Source organism: Eptatretus burgeri, chromosome 17 (genome assembly GCF_056783735.1).
Source record: "Eptatretus burgeri isolate ZD-2024b chromosome 17, Ebu_testis_v1, whole genome shotgun sequence".
Classification (NCBI taxonomy): Eukaryota; Metazoa; Chordata; class Myxini; order Myxiniformes; family Myxinidae; genus Eptatretus; species Eptatretus burgeri.
This window is the reverse complement of record NC_140977.1, coordinates 49794556-49812761: the sequence shown is the minus strand read 5'-3', so window position 1 is coordinate 49812761 and position 18206 is coordinate 49794556. Positions and strand designations below refer to the sequence as shown.

General features: G+C 40.1%; 1 protein-coding gene across 2 annotated transcripts in view; it reads right to left on the bottom strand.

Moving 5' to 3' along the window:
• Window positions 1-18206, bottom strand: part of GPR139 (G protein-coupled receptor 139) — a 51856-nt gene that overhangs the window by 21044 nt on the left and 12606 nt on the right. The window contains exons 3-5 of one of the 2 annotated variants that reach the window (XM_085860955.1): window positions 10132-13505; window positions 5866-5996; window positions 5622-5786 (exon numbers count right to left, since the gene is read on the bottom strand). The gene's annotated coding sequence lies outside the window, so the exon portion shown is untranslated. Of the gene's footprint in view, window positions 1-5621; window positions 5787-5865; window positions 5997-9307; window positions 9596-10131; window positions 13506-18206 lie in introns of those variants that run through there. The other variant, XM_085860956.1, reaches the window with a different exon arrangement.

Below are 18206 nucleotides of genomic sequence, written 5' to 3'. Positions count from 1 at the left end.
CTCTGCAAAGATGACTGCATCATCTGCGAAATCAAGGTCAGAGATCTTGACATTCCGAAACGATACACCGCAGCTTGATCTCTCCGACATCATTCTCAGAATCCAGTCCATACAAGCACTGAAATGTGTGGAGGCCAGCACACACCCCTGACGAACTCCAGGAAAACTGGAAATAAGTTGGAGATGGTATCACCACATGTCACAGCACTCTTAGTACCAGAGTATAGTTCAGACATCAGATTGATTCGTTTTGATGGCACCTCATGAAGACCAAGAATCCTCCACAGGGTATCCTGATTCACTGAATCAAATGCTCTGCAGAGATCAACATAGCTGCAAACAGCCCCTGCCGAAACTCTCATCTGTGTTTCGTGCGGACCCAAGGGGCAGGGATTCGGTTGATCATTGACCTCTTTAATGTAAAGCCCGACTGCTCTGCTCAAGCAAATGGTGGCGCACCCTCTCAATAATTATCCGAGCAAAGACTTTGCCCGGCACTGAGTAAAGCGTCACCCCTCACTCGTGGTTGCAGTCCTGGTGATCACCCTTCCCTTTCCAGAGAGGGACAGCAAGGCCCCTCTTCCAGTCAGTTGGGATGATGCCTGTGTTCGAGTCAGAGCACAGAACTGCATGCAACGACATGAGTACAACATTTCCTCCAGCCTTGAGAAGTTCAGCATGGATGCCACGGATCCCAGCAGCTTTACTCTATTTCAACTGGTTCATCACAGCCTGTTTCCACAAACGAAGGTGGATCACAGTTGATTCGAGAGTCAGCAGTAAGGATAGTAACACCCCTGACATCCAACTCAACAGCTGTGGATCAGCCTGGTGCACAGGCCCAGCGGGCCTCCGAGGCGGACTCCTCTGTCAAGAGCTCACCACCCTCCGCTCTAACTGCAATACACCGAGGGATGGGTTTGGAGGAAGGCAATGTGCAAATTCCCCTGTAAGCAGGACAAGAATCACTTGACCACAGGTGATGCTCTATCCCTCACAGATTCCTTGCACATAGGCCTCCTTGTCCACCCTCAGCGCAAGTTCAGTTTTATGCCTCAAGTCCCTGAACTGCTCAGCTCTGCCATTCAGCCTGGCCCTGCAACTCTGGTCAATGGTATCCAGTGTTCCTTGAGAGACAAAATTCTTCTTTGCCCTGCGGTGAGCTCCAAGGCATCCACCAGCAACATCAAGGATGGTGGTCTTCAAGGCGCTCCACAACTCTTTAGGATTCCACAAAGCACACAGACCTCTCAAAACCCCACTCAGCCTGTTCGCAAACTCCTCAGCTACCCTCTCATCCCTGAGCTTGCCAACATCCAGCCGAGGCTAGGATGGTACCATTCTCCAGGATTTAAGGTGCAGCTTTAGAGTTGCTACAACAAGCCTGTGGGCGATATTGATGAACTGAGCACTGTGGATCCTGCAGTTCTGCATCATCCTCCAGCGACCATCAACGAGCACATGGTCAATCTCCTTTACCACACCACCGGCGTTGGAATACCAAGTCCAGCGATGAGCTTGTGGGCGCTGAAACCATGAACCAGCCACCCTTAGTCCATGACTTCTTGCAAAGTCAAGGAACTTAGTGCTATTCTGGTTCATAGTTCCTGACCCAAAGGGACCAACACACACCTCATAACCATCCCTATCAGTTCCAGTCGATGCATTGAAATCCCCCAAGACCAGAGGAGTATCTCACTTGGGGCACTGATAAACCACAGACTCGAGCGTGGCGTAGAATGCATCCTTCACGGTGAGAACACTCGCCTCAGTCGGAGCATAAACAGAGACCAGGGAAATGACACCGAAGGAGTGACGAATCCTTAATCTCATAATACGCCCGTTGACCGGTGTTACCTCAATTAATTATCATTGGAGTCAGTTTATTGGACACAGACAGCTACAGCAACTCCTTGTGCATGGTAACCATCAGAGCGACCAGACCAATAGTAGGTGAAACCACCCACCATTATCTCGCCACTATCCAGTCTCCGAACTTCAGAGAGAGCTGCAATACCGATGTTCAAACCCTTGAGCTCAAATGATAACAGAGACAGGTGATCATCCTCTCTTAAGGCCCGGTCACACCTTGACGTTTTAGCCAACGTATGCCGATTTTTGAATTTTTTTCTAAAACGCTGGCACACGTTGTATACGTTATGGGTAAGTTTTGATAACATTGAGAGCACGCTGAAAAACACTGCCATACGTCGTTGTACGCTGGCTTTAAACGTTGTACTTTTCGGTTGTCCTCAAATTTTTTCATGCTTGAAATTTCACGACGTATGCCGGCGTATGACTCACACGTTCCGCTACGCTGGCCACAAGTTGTATGCACGGTCTGCGATCGTTGACAGACGTCAACACATGCTACTTGTAAGTTAATCATAAGTTGAGACACGCCGAGGTAATGTTTAGCGTACCCGAAACTTATTTCTAACCTATGATTAACGTGTTGTTGGCACGTTACGCGATCGTTGCCACACATCGACAGACGTTACTTTTAAGTTACTCATAGGCTGAAAGACGTCGGTATAATGGATCGTCCTTGCGTCAGCGTCCACGGCCACGGCCAGGACACTTATTTGCAGCATTCTTCAAACTTTTCTTCGGCATGACGAGGATGTTCACACTTCGATGTCTCGCTTGGCTATGATTCCAATTGTCCATCGGCAGCGTCTATTTAAAATAGTCGAGTTTGAGCGTTTTAACACGTTCAGAAGAAACGCTTCAAATTTCAAAACCCCAGCGTCAAAAAACAAAGGCGAGTGACAGCAATTTAAATCGTTCATTGTAAACAATGAAAATAGCTGAGTGGTACCGTTTAAAAGTCGTTGAGTGTAAAAAAAATCGAATTGTTGAGCGCAAGCGTCTACTTTCAATAGTGGAGATGCAGCCATTTAAATCGTTGAGTGGCAGCCTATGAACCTACCCGTGGACACGCGGACGCAAGGAGGATCCATCATAACCCACAACCTCCCCCTCACACTCACCTACTACTGCCAACATGAACAAACTCCTACTACTACTAATACTAATACTGATACTAATACTAATACTGATACTAATACTAATACTGATACTAATACTAATACTGATGACATGGACATCGACTCAAAAAGGACTCGAAAACACTGTTGGGTTCCCCTTTTATGAACACCATTTTTATATACCAATTCCCAAAACTGCTGGGAACACGTCTTTATATGGCAGTTGTAAGCTAGAAACACGTTAATTTTTTTTTTTTTGTCGACCGGAAGACGTCATTGGAATACGTCTACATACGTCGATGTGTGTTGGGACTACGTAAAGAATTGGTTCAAAGCACGTAAAACATAAGTTAGAAATAAGTTTCGCGTAAAAAAGACATTACCGCGACGTGTTTCGACTTATGAGTAGCTTATAAGTAGCGTTTGTGGACGTGTGTAAGCGTCCACATATCGTGTGTAAAACTTATCCCCATCGCATGCGGAACGTGTGTCAAACGCCGAGTACGTCGTAAAATTTTGAACATGTTTAAAATTTCTTGACGTACTCTACTTACTACGACGTATGATAGCGTACTTTAGCGTTGTACTCACGTATACCAAACTTACTCATACCGTATTTGACATGCCCCCAACGTTTTAGACACATTTTTCTTAGGTCGGCATACGCTGGCAAGATCGCCAAGGTGTGACCGCGATGTTGTCACTTCCATTTATACGGCAGTTATGATTCGAATCGTTGTGCGTCAGCCTTTTAATAGGCTACGTGACGACATCGTCGGCGATGCGTGCAACGCGCTATGCTGAAGTTAGACTATCATTGGGCATCGGTTGTGTAGGCCGACAACAGGTTCAGCATTCGTTGGTATAAGTTATCTATAACACAACGAAACGTTCTGTGTCCATTACTAATATGTTATGCATACGACCAACTCGTTATGAATACGTCCGAATCTTAAAAAAAAACATCAAAAGTTCAACGTCAGCCAGCGTTTTACATACATTTTAATACGTTGCCATCGCTGGCTAAAACGTCAAGGTGTGACCGGGCCTTTAGGGATAGGACGTTTCAGGCACCCACCTGAAGGGACCACCTCAGGTTAACGCAAGGAGTCCGCCGTCTGGTGGACGACACCTCAGCATCACCTTGACACACACCACCGCATTCCAACCTGTGAAGGTTACCCCATGTTTTTCCTCCTGTCATCAAAGATTGGGGGTCCCAAAAGCTTTGCCCCAATCCCGTCACCCAGTGAGCTGCCCTGCGAAGGGAAGCTGCACAGGAGATACTCCCATGGAGTGGGTTTTAAGTGTTCTTTGCGTTTTTGGTGTCTTTTGCAGAGTGAAGGGTTTTACGGTGACCAGAGTGCAAATCCTGCCACCAAGCTCCGAAAAAAAAGTAACTCAACTGCAGGAGGACGTCCACAGACAGTTGGGCGCTAGATGTGGATAGCCGTTGGCTCACAAGGAGCTCCTCTGCCCTTTGACAGGTTTTGTTTTTAATCCTGCTGGATGTCCATATCCAAACACCCTCCTCGCCAGAAAACCTGGTGGGGGAGATGGTTTAGTTGCCGACAACCCGACCATGGAACAGGTTTACATGGTTCCTGGAGCAAGTCACAGTCACAATCTGGCTTGAGCTGACAAAAGAACCCCTCTCCCCCTCAACCCCAAAGACCACCAGCGAAGATTAGTACACCCCTATACATGAATTGGAGTCAATCTGATCCTTCATGGCAAGTCTGGATGTAATCGGCCCAGAACTGTAGGAGTAGCACAACACACACACACACACACACACACACACACACACACACACACACACACACACACACACACACACACACACACACACACACACACACACACACACACACACACACACACACACACACACACACACACACACACACACACACACTATAGTAAGGATTTGTTTTCCATCCCAGTTGAGCTGACCTCTTCTTAGCCATCCCAATGAGCCTTCTTCGTCAATCCCAACTCAGTCCAATTCATGTTTTGTATTTTCCTGCTCCTTTCTCATTCTCCAAGTTGTTCGTCTATATTTGTTGATATTTATTTTTATAAATTTATTTTGTCTTTTTTTTTTGCGATTGTTGGGGCTGTATTTGTTACCATTTCATTTTCCTGTGTGGAATCTTCTATTTGCACCTGTTTTTGGAAATTCCTGGCAAGGTGAGTTAGGGATACCTTTTTGGGTTTGTTGTGTTCGTGTTCGTGTTTGTTTACAAATTGAATCCGATAGTCTGTTGAGCATTTTACATACTCAGCTCGTCCAACACTCGTCGCTCTGTGCACCTGGTTGAGTTCCTTCTGGCCAATCCCTCCCTCTCGTCCTGGCAGGTACATTATCGGGATGCACTGGTTTATGTAGACCATTTTGAGGATGGTGAGGAGGTTTTCTTGTTCGCCGTCAAACTTATCCATTTCTGATTGGGGCCAGTTTATTATTCCACAGCTGTATTGGAACACTGTTCATGTGTATGGTTGTTTTTGTGTGTGTTTGTGTGTGTGTGTGTGTGTGCGCGCACACTCCTAACATGAGTGTGCGTTTTCGATAATGCGTGTTGGTATGTGTTCAGCAACACTGGCTCACACTCACACCCGTAATACCTAAGTGATGTTTTCTCCTGGTACAAGACCCAGACAGGGATGCTGTGAAGAGTTGAGACAGTGTGAAAGCAAGTCCACTCCATGTACAAACAATAACTAGGTGGGTCTATGAAGGTCATGTGGCCAGCTGTCCACGCCACAGGAGTCAGGGCCACCGAGTATTCTCTGTAAGGGACACAAATTAATTATTGATGTCAATTTATATCGTTTGCATAAAGCCGCTAATTTCGCGCCAGGGTCTCACCGGTGGAAGAGACTCATTCGCTTTGTTCCGACGTGCCTTTCAGAAGGTTCTGAAATAAACCACAACTTTGATGGGATTTCCATGGGAAGTGTAGATCGTACTGGGAGTGAAATGGATCTTTCAACAGGGACCTTCAATCACACCACATGTGTTATTCAGTAAAACCTTTTCCATCAATAAGTACAAAAGTAATAAAAACATTTCAAACTGGAAGGGCACTCTTTCGACATCGCAATGTTGCCAGATATGCCTCTGCCCACATTATTGCATCATTATATGTACTTGTACCAAGTTTGATTTAAATCCCTGAACCCCAAGATTCAAAATATTAAATAATTCTCGCTGCCAGACCATGTGTCCGATCAGGTTGAAATTTAAAACATATATTCCCCATGATTACTCGAGCACAACTCTAATGTTTGATGTCGATTGATAAAGTGGTTCAAGAATTTTTTTTTTTTTAGGATTTTCGTTCAATTAAAAATGGCAGCCAGACTATGTGACCGATTAATTATTTGTGGACACCCTGGTATCCCCAAGGCTTGGGGAACATGTGGTGAAGTTTCCCCTCGATCTTTCAAACCATTGTGGAGAAGCCGGTTTTTAAAGGTTTATTCTTCAAAAAAAAATCACAGCTGCCAAACCATGTGACCTATGACGTCATAGTTGGAGAACTTTTTGTTCCTCATGGATCGGCGATCATACCTGTAAAGTTTCACCTCAATCTGTTCAGCCGTTTCGGAGAAGAAGATTTTGGAAGGTTTTTATGTTAAAAGCAATACGACTGCTGAGCCGCGTGACCGATGATGTCATCAATTTTTTTTTTCCTCCAAATAATTTTGCCTGAGATGACCCTCAAATTTTTTCATACTCATCAGACAAAGCGTTTGACGTATGCAACTCTGACATCATCTCTGACATCATCAATAAATCACACTTGTTTCCCATGGGTGAGTGCACACACACACACACACACACACACACACACACACACACACACACACACACACACACACACACACACACACACACACACACACACACACACACACACACACACACACACACACACACAGTTTGTGTCTTGTGTAGGGACAACCATTAGTCAAAGAAAGATATACGGATGGTGTCACATGATCATTTTTTGTGACCATCCTTACCTTGTTTACATACTTTTTGGAAGAGCATCTCTATTGGTTCACGAGTCAGTAAGTGACCACTATATTCGTTATGGGTGTGTGTCTGTCTGTCTGTCTGTCTGTCCCGAACATAGCTCTGTGCGTTTTAATCCGATCTTGATAAAATTTTGGTGGGAGGTTTAAATCATGATCTTGTTGTTTTTTCCTGAAAATGGGCATGGTCCGCCCATTAAGGGTGGAGCCACGCCCAAAAAAACGTGTTTTTAGGGGGAAGCCGATTTCAAGTTATATCTTCTCCGAGAGGGTTTGTCGAATCTGGCAGAGGTTTCGGTATTTGGTTAGCCCAATGGCACCTGCATAGCCCCACAGAGCTCGATTTTTCATTTTCGTCCCAAGGTCAAGGTCACAAGGTCACGAACTTAGAAAATGTCAAAAAAATCAATAAATTGGGCATCGAGCTCCTCGGGTTTTCAACAGTTTCGAATGAAAGTTGGTATGCAAGTAGTGCTCTTCGGGTACTACAACTTTCATCATTTACGTTTTTCCCGATTCCCGCCAGTTTGCCCGTGGCGTCCCCTCGAAGGTCAAAAAATAAAAAAGGCGAACGTGTACATTGCTCGTGAACAATCACCGTCTCCAGTCTTGTCCTTTTACATTCTTTACATTCCTTTTATAACTTGTTTCTTCACTTCTGTTCGAAATGTGTTTACATGTTGGAGAATTTCATTGATATAACACAGATTTTTATTTATTTATTTATTTATTTTTTACCCTTAACATTCGTGTTGCATTAAACACGAGCAGTTTTGATGAAGGTTGTGGTCAAGTTTCATCGAAATTGTGAGTGTAGTTTCGGAGAAGAGCAAATACAGTACCTATTTTGATGGGGGGGGGGGGTCAAACCCCAAACCCCCCACCCCCGTAGACCCCTCAATGAGTACAGATTTTGATGTGGTCAATACACTTTGGTACATCATGGGTGATGAAGCTTGTGGCCAAGTTTCATCAAAATCAAGTGTTGGGTTCAAGCAATAATGACTGACGTGTTTACGGACTGAATCACTCACTCACTCACCTACGGACACTGCTCGATCACATAAGTTCACCGGAATAAAGTTCAGGTGAGCTACAAATCCATAGGTATTTACTTTCTTCTCCATGACATATTTTATGGGTCACCCACACCTACCTGTGGTTCACTGGTTTTCTTATCCAGCCGCGACCAGGTGAGTGCCCAGGGGCATTGTCCCTATTTTTGTTCAACGATGATGTCCCAAACTTTAATGAGTGTTTTTGGTTGGGGGATTCTCCACAGATTACTGGTGGGTAATTTGTATGTTTATAAGTTCTATCCTGGCTGACTTTTTTGAGGATTAATGTTGTATCTGGGCCATCCCTACATCAAGCCACCGACTCCCTGATAACGTTTTCATGCATTTATTGGAATGTAAAGATTACGAGTTTTATTTTTATATTCACAGCTCACCACACCACCCCCACCCGAATCCCCCAATACCGCCAGTATTTCGGTTAAACCTCTATTGCATTGTTTGCGGGCGCAGATATCTAATATATAAAGCCTTTTCGAACCACTGAGTGATATTAAAGATCGGTACGTTCCGGGTGACGTATAAAGCTGAAATTTTGTGAGGGGGGGGGGAACGCAGAATCATTGGAAAGCATCCAGAAATTAAAATATCAACAAAGGAAAAAATAAATAAATAAATAAATAAATGAAAAATCCAATGCAGGTGAGCGACCCGAGACAATGGGGATGCATGGTTCGTATGCTTACACAATGTGTCTGCATACCCCGCTAGTATATGTATATACATATATGTCTTCCAGTCAATATGTTTGCAGCTGTGGAGGAACTTTGGGAAGGGTTTCAAACAGCAAAGGGCTTACCTTGTTTTACCTTTCTCGGTTGGTTTATGCAGCTGCTTTGTCTACAAGAGCATGGGAGGAATCGATTTATTTATATAATCTTAGCCACCTGGGTTTAATTGATTAGGTGAGAGCTAATTTGTTATTCCTTCCATTCACAGGTGAAAGCTGTGAGTGAGTCTTTCTTTATTATATTGATGTTGACTGCTTTTAACATTTGCACGTAGTACATGCTTGGGAGCCTCGTTGGTATGCATTTCTGTCTGCACTGTCATTGATGATTTGCCAATAAGTGCTGACACCGGTCCGGCAGCTGAGGGGGTGTGTAGAGTTGGGATTCTCATGTGTGTACTATTTGTGAATATCTACAGCTGTGGAGGAACTCTGGGAAGGGTTTGATACAGCAAAGGGCTTACCGTTAATAGCCTTTCTTGGTTGCTTTATGCAGCTTCTTCAGCTGGAAGAGCACAGCCTGGTGTTGGCTTAGTGGTTAGGGTGGCGGCTTGGGATCCTAGGGTCCTGAGTTCAAGCCCCGTTAGCCGCTGAATTAAAAATACACCAGGAGGTTGACTCAGCCTGTCATCCTTCCGAGGTCGGCAAAATGAGCACCAGTGAACTGGTAAGGGGGACACTGCAGCAGCGGCATAGCCGCGTCCCAACCAATGATGCAACCAGCAGCTACAGGCTGCACTCGATAGAGAGAGAGAGAGCTCGAGGAGCAGGGGAGGAGTCATGCATATATATATATATATATATATATATATATATATATATATATATATATATATATATATATATATATATATATATATATATATATATACATACATACACGGTGAGTCAAAAGTCCCAGGACATGGTTTGAGCCGCATATCATTTTTAACGAAATGTAATTTTATCACAACGAATTTTTGGTCAACAGCTGCGCTTCCTGTCGAGTACACTTCTCATCTAAAATGTCTTTTTCCGCAAAGAAGATGATTTAATTTTGATGGTGCTGGCTTTCCAAAACGCTCCTCAAAGTCTTCCACCCGTTTCGTCGTTTTGATTGTATTTCTCCTCTCGTGGTACCACACCACTGCTACCAGCCTCTTTTCCACTGTGAATGGACTGCTGTCTGCCATCTGGGTTTAATATATTATTTGTATTATCTGAAGAAAAAGAAAAGAAAACGAAAATAGATGATATAAACAAATCTTGTATAAGCAGCTAAAACTGTGTCCTGGGAATTATGACTCACCCTGCAGTTCAATAGACACAGGCAAACAGAGAGAGCCGGTCGTCAAAGAGCAAGCGGAGGTGGTCAAAGAGCAAGGATTGACAGTGAAGCACGGGCAGACGGTCAACGAGCACGGGCGGGCAATCAACGAGCACGTGCGGGCAATCAAAGAGCACTTCAAACTGGTGGTCAAAGAGCATACACGGGTAGTCAAAGTGCAAATGCAGGTATACACAGAGAGCAAGCACAGGTAAAAATAAAATCCTCCATTATCATTAAGAGGTGCATACTCAAACTGTCCATAAAGTGGTCGATTGTCACGAAACGGTGTATTATAACCAAACAGGACTCAACAAACGGTCTGTGGTCGTTCGTCAAAAGGTCCATAATCAAATGGTGTATTATAATCAAATTGTCCATGCTTAAATGGCATCACAACAATAATAAAATTGTCTATCATCAGATGGTATCACAACAATAATCAAATCGTCTATCATCAGATGGCATCACAACAATAATTAAATTGTCTATCATTAGATAGTATCACAACAATAATCAAATTGTCCATCCTTCAATGGCATCACAACAATAATCAAATTGTCTATCATCAGATGGTATCACAACAATAATCAAATCGTCCATCATCAGATGGCATCACAACAATAATTAAATTGTCTATCATCAGATGGTATCACAACAATAATTGAATTGTCTATCATCAGATGGTATCACAACAATAATCAAATTGTCTATCATCAGATGGTATCACAACAATAATCAAATCGTCTATCATCAGATGGCATCACAACAATAATTAAATTGTCTATCATTAGATAGTATCACAACAATAATCAAATTGTCCATCCTTCAATGGCATCACAACAATAATCAAATTGTCTATCATCAGATGGTATCACAACAATAATCAAATCGTCCATCATCAGATGGCATCACAACAATAATTAAATTGTCTATCATCAGATGGTATCACAACAATAATTGAATTGTCTATCATCAGATGGTATCACAACAAAAATCAAATTGTATATCATCAGATGGTATCACAACAATAATCAAATCGTCTATCATCAGATGGTATCACAACAATAATTAAATTGTCTATCATCAGATGGTGTCACAACAATAATCAAATTGTCTATCATCAGATGGTATCACAACAATAATCAAATTGTCTATCATCAGATGGTATCACAACAATAATCAAATTGTCTATCATCAGATGGTGTCACAACAATAATTGAATTGTCTATCATCAGATGGTATCACAACAATAATCAAATTGTCTATCATCAGATGGTATCACAACAATAATCAAATCGTCTATCATCAGATGGCATCACAGCAATAATCAAATTGTCTGTCATTAAATGGCATCACAGCAATAATCAAATTGTCTGTCATTAAATGGCATCACAGCAATAATCAAATTGTCTGTCATTAGATGGTATCACAACAATAATTAAATTGTCTATCATTAGATGGCATCACAACAATAATTAAATTGTCTATCATCAGATGCTATCACAACAAAAATCAAATTGTCTATCATCAGATGGTGTCACAACAATAATCAAATTGTCTATCATCAGATGGTGTCACAGCAATAATCAAATTGTCTGTCATTAGATGTTATCACAACAATAATCAAATTGTCTATCATCAGATGGTATCACAACAATAATCAAATTGTCTGTCATTAGATGGTATCACAACAATAATCAAATTGTCTATCATTAGATGGTATCACAACAATAATCAAATTGTCTATCATCAGATGGTGTCACAGCAATAATCAAATTGTCTGTCATTAGATGGTATCACAACAATAATCAAATTGTCTATCATCAGATGGTGTCACAGCAATAATCAAATTGTCTGTCATGAGATGGTATCACAACAATAATCAAATTGTCTATCATCAGATGGTGTCACAGCAATAATCAAATTGTCTGTCATAAGATGGTATCACAACAATAATCAAATTGTCTATCATCAGATGGTATCACAACAATAATCAAATTGTCCATCATCAGATGGTATCACAGCAATAATCAAATTATCTGTCATTAGATGGTATCACAGCAATAATCAAATTATCTATCATCAGATGGTATCAAAACAATAATCAAATTGTCCATCATCAGATGGTATCACAGCAATAATCAAATTGTCTGTCATTAGATGGCATCACAGCAATAATCAAATTGTCTATCATCAGATGGTATCACAACAATAATCAAATTGTCTATCATCACATGGTATCACAGCAATAATCAAATTGTCTGTCATTGGATGGCATCACAACAATAATTAAATTGTCTATCATTAGATGGCATCACAACAATAATTAAATTGTCTATCATCAGATGGTATCACAACAATAATCAAATTGTCCATCCTTCAATGGCATCACAACAATAATCAAATTGTCTATCATCAGATGGTATCACAACAATAATCAAATTGTCCATCATCAGATGGTATCACAACAATAATAAAATTGTCTGTCATTAGATGGTATCACAACAATAATCAAATCGTCTATCATCAGATGGTATCACAACAATAATCAAATTGTCCATCCTTCAATGGCATCACAACAATAATCAAATTGTCTCTCATCAGATGGTATCACAACAATAATCAAATCGTCTATCATCAGATGGCATCACAACAATAACCAAATTGTCTATCAGTAAACGGTCCATTGTTGTTTCATCCCCATGTTCAGTGAAGCAAATTCAGACAATTATCTTTTCTTGAGATTACGCTTTGACATTATCATGGTAAACTCAAATTGCAAAACAAAACCCTTTCAGCGACCCAGAAATCTTTTGTTCCTCACCTTTGTGATCATCCATAGACGGATGAACACTGACCGAGAAAGCTTTCACGTGTCATCCAGTGAAACGTGCATGCGGAGCCATTCGCACTCCACGCACGTGTGATGATCAAGGTTTGCGGTACAGCTTGGAGATCGATTAAAAATAACAACAATCAGTTACGACAACTGTAATTATACCTGCATTGAGGTTCGTGCACCTTTTGGGAGTCCTGAAATATAGTCTTTCTCCCGGCACCTTGACTGAGCGGGCGCGAAGTGCACACCGTGAACACCTGATTTCTTGACCTGTTCAATCTCCAATGGCAGGTTCGTGATTAGGGGCTCCGGGTGATCATTTGTTTCTGCGATTCCGATTGCCCGCAGGTTGTCGCCAAAGTCCTCTCACCGTCCTGTGCTTTGTTCGAGGATTGAAGAAGTTCACGTCTCTCATTGACTTCACGTCATTGCACTGCCTCACAACCCATAAAACCATCACCGAGGGTTTCGCTCTCCAAGTTCTATCATGGTGGGTGCCTGGGCTGGGCGCAAGCTGAAGAAGCAAAACAAAAGGCAAAGTTCAACATCCGAGAAGTGCGAGATGTGATCATTATTGAATCTTTCAATTCACATCCGAAGATAAAAAAAACTTGTGGAATTTCCCGTCAAGGACAGGTGATGGGATGGTATGGGTTTTGCTAGGTCAGGAGGGCCACGTCGAACAACAATCCTGTGATGGAAGGGTGCTGCAAGCGCCATGCACCGAACTGATAGACCCATGAAAGGACGGGTGATGGGATAGAATGGCAATATAGCAACAAGAACAACAATCCCGTGAAGGTTAGGCTGAGATATCAATGTACTTTAAAACGAGCAAGGACATTGTGAGATATCAATGTACTTTAAAACGAGCAAGGACATTGTGAGAAATCATTGTACTTTAAAACGAGCAAGGACATTGTGAGATATCAATGTACTTTAAAACAAACAAGGACATTGTGAGATATCAATGTACTTTAAAACGAACAAGGACATTGTGAGACATCAATGTACTTTAAAACGAGCAAAGACATAGTGAGATATCAATGTACTTTAAAACGAACAAGGACATTGTGAGATATCAATGTACTTTAAAACGAACAAGGACATTGTGAGATATCAATGCACTTTAAAACGAGCAAAGACATTGTGAGATATCAATGTACTTTAAAACGAGCAAGGACATTGTGAGATATCAATGTACTTTAAAACGAGCAAGGACGATTGAGATATCAATGTATTTTAAAACGAACAAGGACATTGTAAGATATCAATGTACTTTAAAACGAACAAGGACATTGTGAGATATCAATGTACTTTAAAATGAGCAAGGACGATGTGAGATATCAATGTACTTTAAAAAGAGCAAGGACATTGTGAGATATCATTGTACATTAAAACGAGCAAGGACATTGTGAGATATCAATGCACTTTAAAACGAGCAAGGACATTGTGAGATATCATTGTACATGAAAACGAACAAGGACATTGTGAGATATCAATGTACTTTAAAACGAGCAAGGACGATGTGAGATATCAATGTACTTTAAAACGAGCAAGGACATTGTGAGATATCATTGTACATTAAAACGAGCAAGGACATTGTGAGATATCAATGTACTTTAAAACGAACAAGGACATTGTGAGACATCAATGTACTTTAAAACGAGCAAAGACATTGTGAGATATCAATGTACTTTAAAACGAACAAGGACATTGTGAGATATCAATGTACTTTAAAACGAACAAGGACATTGTGAGATATCAATGTACTTTAAAACGAACAAGGACATTGTTAGATATCAATGTACTTTAAAACGAACAAGGACATTGTGAGATATCAATGTACTTTAAAACGAGCAAGGACGATTGAGATATCAATGTATTTTAAAACGAACAAGGACATTGTGAGATATCAATGCACTTTAAAACGAGCAAGGACATTGTGAGATATCATTGTACATTAAAACGAGCAAGGACATTGTGAGATATCATTGTACTTTAAAACGAACAAGGACATTGTGAGATATCATTGTACTTCAAAACTAGCAAGGACATTGTGAGATATCAATGTACTTTAAAACGAACAAGGACATTGTGAGACATCAATGTACTTTAAAACGAGCAAAGACATTGTGAGACATCAATGTACTTTAAAACGAGCAAAGACATTGTGAGATATCAATGTACTTTAAAACGAGCAAGGACGATGTGAGATATCAATGTACTTTAAAACGAGCAAGGACGATGTGAGATATCAATGTACTTTAAAACAAGCAAGGACATTGTGAGATATCAATGTACTTTAAAACGAGCAAGGACATTGTGAGAAATCATTGTACTTTAAAACGAGCAAGGACATTGTGAGATATCATTGTACATTAAAACGAGCAAGGACATTGTGAGATATCAATGTACTTTAAAACGAGCAAGGACATTGTGAGATATCAATGTACTTTAAAACGAGCAAGGACGATTGAGATATCAATGTACTTTAAAACGAGCAAGGACATTGTGAGATATCAATGTACTTTAAAACGAGCAAGGACATTGTGAGAAATCATTGTACTTTAAAACGAGCAAGGACATTGTGAGATATCAATGTACTTTAAAACAAACAAGGACATTGTGAGATATCAATGTACTTTAAAACGAACAAGGACATTGTGAGACATCAATGTACTTTAAAACGAGCAAAGACATAGTGAGATATCAATGTACTTTAAAACGAGCAAGGACATTGTGAGAAATCATTGTACTTTAAAACGAGCAAGGACATTGTGAGATATCATTGTACATTAAAACGAGCAAGGACATTGTGAGATATCAATGTACTTTAAAACGAGCAAGGACATTGTGAGATATCAATGTACTTTAAAACGAGCAAGGACGATTGAGATATCAATGTACTTTAAAACGAGCAAGGACATTGTGAGATATCAATGTACTTTAAAACGAGCAAGGACATTGTGAGAAATCATTGTACTTTAAAACGAGCAAGGACATTGTGAGATATCAATGTACTTTAAAACAAACAAGGACATTGTGAGATATCAATGTACTTTAAAACGAACAAGGACATTGTGAGACATCAATGTACTTTAAAACGAGCAAAGACATAGTGAGATATCAATGTACTTTAAAACGAACAAGGACATTGTGAGATATCAATGTACTTTAAAACTAACAAGGACATTGTGAGATATCAATGTACTTTAAAACGAGCAAAGACATTGTGAGATATCAATGTACTTTAAAACGAGCAAGGACGATTGAGATATCAATGTATTTTAAAACGAACAAGGACATTGTGAGATATCAATGTACTTTAAAACGAACAAGGACATTGTGAGATATCAATGTACTTTAAAACGAACAAAGACATTGTGAGATATCAATGTACTTTAAAACGAGCAAGGACGATGTGAGATATCAATGTACTTTAAAAAGAGCAAGGACATTGTGAGATATCATTGTACATTAAAACGAGCAAGGACATTGTGAGATATCAATGCACTTTAAAACGAGCAAGGACATTGTGAGATATCATTGTACATGAAAACGAACAAGGACATTGTGAGATATCAATGTACTTTAAAACGAGCAAGGACGATGTGAGATATCAATGTACTTTAAAACGAGCAAGGACATTGTGAGATATCATTGTACATTAAAACGAGCAAGGACATTGTGAGATATCATTGTACATTAAAACGAACAAGGACATTGTGAGATATCATTGTACATTAAAACGAGCAAGGACATTGTGAGATATCAATGTACTTTAAAACGAGCAAGGACATTGTGAGATATCATTGTACATTAAAACGAGCAAGGACATTGTGAGATATCATTGTACTTTAAAACGAACAAGGACATTGTGAGATATCATTGTACTTCAAAACTAGCAAGGACATTGTGAGATATCAATGTACTTTAAAACGAACAAGGACATTGTGAGACATCAATGTACTTTAAAACGAGCAAAGACATTGTGAGATATCAATGTACTTTAAAACGAACAAGGACATTGTGAGATATCAATGTACTTTAAAACGAGCAAGGACATTGTGAGATATCAATGTACTTTAAAACGAGCAAGGACATTGTGAGATATCATTGTACATTAAAACGAGCAAGGACATTGTGAGATATCATTGTACTTTAAAACGAACAAGGACATTGTGAGATATCATTGTACTTCAAAACTAGCAAGGACATTGTGAGATATCAATGTACTTTAAAACGAACAAGGACATTGTGAGACATCAATGCACTTTAAAACGAGCAAAGACATTGTGAGATATCAATGTACTTTAAAACGAACAAGGACATTGTGAGATATCAATGTACTTTAAAACGAACAAGGACATTGTGAGATATCAATGTACTTTAAAACGAGCAAGGACGATTGAGATATCAATGTATTTTAAAACGAACAAGGACATTGTGAGATATCAATGTACTTTAAAACGAGCAAGGACGATGTGAGATATCAATGTACTTTAAAACGAGCAAGGACATTGTGAGATATCAATGTACTTGAAAACGAGCAAGGACATTGTGAGAAATCATTGTACTTTAAAACGAGCAAGGACATTGTGAGATATCAATGTACTTTAAAACAAACAAGGACATTGTGAGATATCAATGTACTTTAAAACGAACAAGGACATTGTGAGACATCAATGTACTTTAAAAGGAGCAAAGACATTGTGAGATATCATTGTACATTAAAACGAGCAAGGACATTGTGAGATATCAATGTACTTTAAAACGAACAAGGATATTGTGAGATATCAATGTACTTTAAAACGAGCAAGGACATTGTGAGATATCATTGTACATTAAAACGAGCAAGGACATTGTGAGATATCAATGTACTTTAAAACAAACAAGGACATTGTGAGATATCATAGTACATTAAAACGAGCAAGGACATTGTGAGATATCAATGTACTTTAAAACAAACAAGGACATTGTGAGATATCAATGTACTTTAAAACGAACAAGGACATTGTGAGATATCAATGTACTTTAAAACGAGCAAGGACATTGTGAGATATCAATGTACTTGAAAACGAGCAAGGACATTGTGAGAAATCATTGTACTTTAAAACGAGCAAGGACATTGTGAGATATCAATGTACTTTAAAACAAACAAGGACATTGTGAGATATCAATGTACTTTAAAACGAACAAGGACATTGTGAGA